Source organism: Pongo pygmaeus, chromosome 12 (genome assembly GCF_028885625.2).
Source record: "Pongo pygmaeus isolate AG05252 chromosome 12, NHGRI_mPonPyg2-v2.0_pri, whole genome shotgun sequence".
NCBI classification, from domain to species: Eukaryota; Metazoa; Chordata; class Mammalia; order Primates; family Hominidae; genus Pongo; species Pongo pygmaeus.
Genome location: NC_072385.2, coordinates 99,051,612 through 99,057,471, shown reverse-complemented (window position 1 = coordinate 99,057,471; position 5,860 = coordinate 99,051,612).

The window sequence follows — 5,860 nt, the reverse complement described above, 5'->3', positions numbered from 1 at the left end:
AAACATATAACACATACCCGATGAATAAATATGTCTTCTTTGTACCCACAAAATTAAAAATTAAAAAAGTATGAAGACATGTATACAGGGCACATTTTTTCTTTTTCCTTTTTGCCCTATCTTATGCTACTGAACATTTTTCTGATTTCCTCAAGATTCACCATGGCGTGGTAATGTCAGATCCTATCTTTATTTTTTTATACTTTATTCATCATATTTTTTTCTCATTAACTTTGATTTTTAAAGTGTTTCACTCAAATATGATGTATCTGAAATATTTTCTTGGATTTCTCAAGTTTGGTGCCCAAGACAAGTGTCTCACTCTCCTCAACCTAACCCTAGCATCATATTGGATGAGCAATTTATCTTTCTATCATTCGATACCCTCAGGCACTGTAAAGATTGGTACTTTTAATAAGTGGCTTTCTTTCAAAGAGAGCACAGCTTTTGTTTACCTTAACAAGGACCAAAGAAACTCTGAGCTGCAACTTTAAAGAAGTAGTAGTTCATTTGAGGAAAAGAGTCTAACATGTACCATAAGATTTAAAGAAAACCTTGTCCTGTTATAATAAATAATAGTTTGGACTAAATTTTTAAAAAGTGAAAAATAATTTCTATCACTTTGAAGAAGATGTCTTTTGATTCTTAATCTTAGGATATCCTATTTTTCTGTCTCATCTTTTGTGTGTATCTTTGCCAGTTTTAATGAGGGATGTTAGCTTCTGAGGTCAGGTCTCTGTCTACTATTGTTTTAACTATTTCTGTCCCTGGCTATTACCTCAAGAAATAAATTCAAACTTTCTGGGTAAAAATTATACATGAAATTAAAAAAAAAACTAAAAAGTTTACTTAACTCTTTCCTGCTTTTTTTTTCCAAAATTTATGAGGTGGTTTTTTTCTTCCTGCTACTAAATCATACCTAAGAGCAGAGAAAGCAAGTTATATTGGAGCAGATTTCATTTGTTTAGAGAAAGCCAACAGAATGCCCTATTAGTCACTCAAATGTAGGATATAAATGGAATAGTTATTTTTGTGGAAGCCCAGGTAATAAAGTAGTCTAAATTAGCAAATATATCAGACCTAATACTCTACATTATAATGTCTAATTGTTGGGAAAAAATCTTCCTAGTTTTGAAGACATCTTGAACATCTTTTTAGTGAATTTGTGATTTTCACCTCCTACATGAAAGCAAGTATGAGAGAGAGAGAGAGCGAGTGCTCAAGTGCTGGAGAGAACTAGGAAGTCAAAAAGAGGAGGGAGGGGAGAGGGAAGAAGAAAGAAGAGAAATGGAAGTCAGCCTGGAATGGCTGAGTGGAAAGATTGCAAATATAATCAAAACTTAGAGTTGGGGAACTAGTGTTGAGCATAAGAACAGCAGGTACTGGAAATAAAACAGCTTCAAGGTTAAATTTGAGATTACATTATTTCTCTTTTTTGACCTCTGAGAGTTTTCTGCCTTGCTTTTTGTAGGGTGGCTGCTACTAATATGCTGTGTAAATGAACTCTATTTGGTGAGTTCATATTGTGTCATTGTAAATGCATAAAATTGAATGATAGTGCTTTGGTGAACCTGGGTAGTTTTTTTTTTCATGTAAACCATACACTAAAGTGCACACCCTGTTCAATCAATATTGTATATTATTAAATTTAGAAAGATACATCTATTTTCCAGGCTAGTCAAATAAGTAAATATATTCTATGTCATTTTTTGGTATAAATTTATGAGGTACAAGTGCAATTTTGTTACATGCATAGATTGCCTAGTGGTGAAGTCAGGGCTTTTAGAATATCCATCACCTAAATAATGTATATTGTATCCATTAAGTGATTTTTATCATCATTTACTCCCTTTCATTTGTTACCTATAATTGGATATATAGAGAGAAGGAAGGGAGAGATTTTTTTTAAAAAAGAAATTGGCTCATGTTAATACAGATGCTGAAAAGTCCCAAGACCTGTCTTTGGCAGTCCCAGAAGAGCCAATGCTGTTAGTGCAACTCTGATTGTGACGGCTCTAATTATGTAAATTTGAGTTCAAAAGCTAGCAGGCTCAAGACCCAGAAAGAGCTGATGTTTCCACTTGAATCTGAAGGCAAGAAAAAAACCTGTATCCTGGCTCAAAGCAGTCAGGCAGAAGTTCCATTTTACTCTTAGGAAGATCAGGCTTTTTGTTCTATTCTGATCTTCAACTGATTGGATGGGACCTACTCATTAGAGAGTACTATCTGCTTTACTGTCTACTTATTCCAGTGTTATTCTCATCCAGAAAAACCCTAACAGGCACATCCAGAATAACATTTGATCACATATCTAGGCACCAAGTGGCCCAAACTAGTTGTCATATGAAAATAACCATCACAACTTCTGACACCAAAAACTATAAGATAATAAATTTGTATTATGTTAAACCACAGTGTTTGTGGTAATTTGTTACAGCAACAATAGGTAATTAAGAAACAATCTTAGCAAAAAAATGCATACTCAATAGGAGAGAATGGAAGAGAAGACCCCTTAGTAATTCTCTATATTCCAGATAATATTTCCTGTTTCATTTCTAATTGACTTTATTTGCATCTTCTCTCTTCTATTCTTGGCTAATGTCACTAATGGTCCATCAATTTTATTTATCTATTAAAAGAATCAGCTTTTGATTTCATATATCTTTTGTATTTTTTTGTTTCAATTTAATTTAGTTCTGTTCTGATGTTCGTTATTTCTTTTCTTCTGCTGGGTTTTGGTTTGGATTATTCTTGTTTCTCCAGTTCCATGAAGCGTGACATTAAATTGTCTATTTGCGCTCTTTCAAACTTTTTGATGTAGGCATTTAATGCTATGAACTTTCCTCTTAGCACTGCTTTTGCTATATGTCAGAGGTTTTGATAGGTTGTGTCACTGTTATCATTTAGTTCAAAGAATTTTTTTTTTTTTTTTTTTTTTTCTGAGTTGGAGTCTCGCTCTCTCCCCAGGCTGGAGTGCAGTGGCGCGATCTCGGCTCACTGCAAGCTCTGCTTCCTGGGTTCATGCCATTCTCCTGCCTCAGCCTCCCGAGTAGCTGGGACTACAGGCCCCCGCTACCACGCCTGGCTAATTTTTTGTATTTTTAGTACAGACAGGGTTTCATTGTGTTAGCCAGGATGGTCTCCATCTCCTGACCTCGTGATCCGCCCGCCTCCACCTCCCGAAGTGCTGGGATTACAGGCATGAACCACTGCACCCAGCCAGTTCAAAGAATTTTTTAACTCCCACCTTGATTTCATTGTTGACCCAATGATCATTCGGGAGCAGGTTACTTAATTTCCATGTATTTGTATGGCTTTGAGGGTTCCTTTCAGAGTTGTTTTCCAATTTTATTACACTGTGGTCTGAGAGAATATTTGATAAAATTTCAATTTTCTTAAATTTACAGAGGCTTACTTGTGGCCTATTATGTGGTCTATCTTGTAGAATGTTCCATGTGCTGATGAATAGAATGTATATTCTGCAGTTGTTGGGTAGAATGTTCTGTAAATATCTGTTAAGTGCATTTGTTCTAGGGTATAGTTTAAGTCCATTGTTTCTTTGTTGACTTTCTGTCTTGGTGACCTGTCTAGTGCTGTCAGTGTAGTATCAAAGTTCTTCAATATCATTGTGTCACTGTCAATCTCATTTCTTAGGTATAGTAGTAATTGTTTTTATAAATTTGGGAACTCCAGTGTTAGGTGCCTGTATATGTAGAATTGTGATATTTTCCTGTTGGATTAGTTCTTTTATCATTATATAATGTCCCTCTTTGTCTTTTTAAATTGCTGTTGCTTTAATGTTTGTTGTGTCTGATATAAGAATAGCTACTCCTGCTTGCTTTGGGTGTCCATTTGCATGGAATATCTTTTTCCACCCTTTTACCTTAAGTTTATGTGAGTACGTATGTGTTAGGTGAGTCTCCTGAAGATAGCAGAAACTTGGTTGGTGATTTCTTATATATTCTGTCTTTCTGCACCTTTTAAATGGAGCATTTAGGTCATGTATATTTCATGTTAGTAAGGAGATGTGAGATACTATTCTATTCATTGTGTTATTTGTTGCCTGAATAACTTGTTTTTTTTTTTATTGTGTTATATATGTCCTGTGAGACTTATGCTTTAAAGAGGTTCTAACTTGGTGTATTTTGAGGATTTGTTTCAAAGTGTGGAACTCCTTTTAGCCATTCTTGTAGTGCTGGCTTGGTAGTGGCAAATTCAGCATTTGTTTGTCTGGAAAAGACTGTATCTTTCCTTTATTTATGAATCTTAGTTTCACTGGATACAAAATTCTTAGCTGATAATTGTTTTGTTTAAGAAGGGTAAAAATAGAACCCCGATCTCCTACCTTGTAAGGTTTCTGTTGAGAAATCTGCTGTTAATCTGATAAGGTTTCCTTTATAGGTTACCTGATGTTTTTGCTTCACAGCCCTTAAGATTCCTTCCTCTTCATCTTGATTTTAGATAACCTGATGACTATGTGCCTAGGTGATGATCTTTTTGCAATAAATTTCCCAGGTGTTCTTTGAGCTTCTTGTATTTGGATGTCCAGATCTGTAGCAAGGCTTGGGAAGTTTTTTTTTTTTCATTTATTCCCTCAAACATGTTTTCCAAATTTTCAGATTTCTCTTCTTCCTCAGGAATACCAATTGTTCTTAGGTTTGGACAGTTAACATATGTCCAACCTTCTTGGAAGCTTTGTTCAATTTAAAAAGTTTTTTTTCTTTGTCTTTAATGGATTGGGTTAATTCAAAAGCCTTGTCTTTGAACTCTGAAATTCTTTCTTTTGCTTGTTCAATTCTACTGCTGAGATTTTCCAATGCAATTTGCATTTCTCTAAGTGGGTCCTTGATTTCCAGAAGTTGTGATTGTTGTTTACTTATACTGTCTATTTCACTGAAGAATTTTTCTGTCATATCCTGTATCATGTTTTTGGTTTCTTTATGTTGGACTTCACCTATCTCTGGTGCCTCCTTGGTTAGCTTAATAATCAACCTTATGAATTCTTTTTCTGGCAATTAAGATATTTCATCTTTGTTGGATCCATTGCAGGTGAACCTGTATGATCTTTTGGGGGTGTTAAAAACCCTAGTTTTGTCATATTATCAGAATTGTTTTCCTGGTTTATACTCATTTGAGTAGACTGTCAGAGGGAAGATCTGGGATTCAAGAGTTGCTGTTCAGATTCTTTTGTCCCACAGGGTGCTCCCTTGATGTGGTGTTCTCCCCCTTTTCCTAGGAATGGGGCTTCCTGAGAGCCAAACTGTAGTTATTGTTTTTGGTCTTCTGGGTCTAGCCATCCAGCAGAGCTACTGAGCTCCAGGCTGGTTCTAGGGCGTGTCTGCAAAGAGTCCTATGATGTGATCCATCTTCAGTTTTTGCAGCCATGGATACCTGCACCTGCTGTGGTGGAGGTAGCAGAGGAGTGAAGTGGACTCTGTGTCTTGGTTGTGTTTTTGTTTTAGGGCACTGATTTTGTGTTGGTTGGCCTCCATCCAAGAGGTGGCACTTTCAATAGTGTATCAGCTGCAGTCCTAGAGGGAGGATGCAAACTTGCCCTAGAGACATCTGGTTAAGTATTTGGGTTTCTCAGGGGTGGGCAGGGCCATAGAGCTCCCATGAGATTATGACCTTTGTCTTTGGTTACCAGGGTGGGTAGAGAAAGACCACTAGTTGAGGGCAGGGACAGGCTTACCTGAGCTTAGCCTCTTCTTGAGCAGGGCTTGCTGTATCTGTGTGGGGAATGGGAATGTGGTTCCCTGTCCAATGGAGTTGTATTCCCAGGGGGATTATGGCTGCCTCTGTTGAGTCATACAGGTAACCAGGGAAGTGGGGGAAAACTGGCAGTCACAGGCCTAACCCC